The sequence below is a fragment of the Bison bison genome, unplaced genomic scaffold (assembly GCF_000754665.1).
Source record: "Bison bison bison isolate TAMUID 2011002044 unplaced genomic scaffold, Bison_UMD1.0 scf7180017864368, whole genome shotgun sequence".
Taxonomy (NCBI): domain Eukaryota; kingdom Metazoa; phylum Chordata; class Mammalia; order Artiodactyla; family Bovidae; genus Bison; species Bison bison.
In genome coordinates, this window is record NW_011494940.1 from 6,121,101 (window position 1) to 6,121,481 (window position 381).

The following is a 381-nucleotide window of genomic DNA, read 5'->3' on the forward strand; positions in this document are numbered from 1 at the left end:
TTTCAAACTTTGGGAGTTATTTCCTCCTCATTTATCTTTCTAGGTTTTTGTTTGGCCATGCCACGGAACCTGTGGGATCTTAGTTCCACAACCAGGTTGTTGAACCTGGCCATTGGCAGTGAAAGCATCAAGTCCTAACCACTGAACCAACAGGGAATTCTCATATCTTTTTCTTTCAAATATTTATTCTTTTACTTGGCTGTGCTTGGTCTGAGTTCCAGCACAAGGGCTCTTCAGTCTTCACTGTAGCATGTGGGAGGCAGGATTTTTAATTGTCACATGCAGTATTTTTAGTTGCAGTATGTGGGATCTAATGCCCAGACTGGGGAATGAACTTGGACTCCCTAATTGGGGAGCACTGAGTCTTACTACTGGACTACA

General features: G+C 43.0%; 1 pseudogene; it reads right to left on the reverse strand.

The window, feature by feature from the left end:
* LOC105000160 overlaps window positions 1-381 on the reverse strand; it is a 3,251-nt pseudogene that overhangs the window by 1,198 nt on the left and 1,672 nt on the right.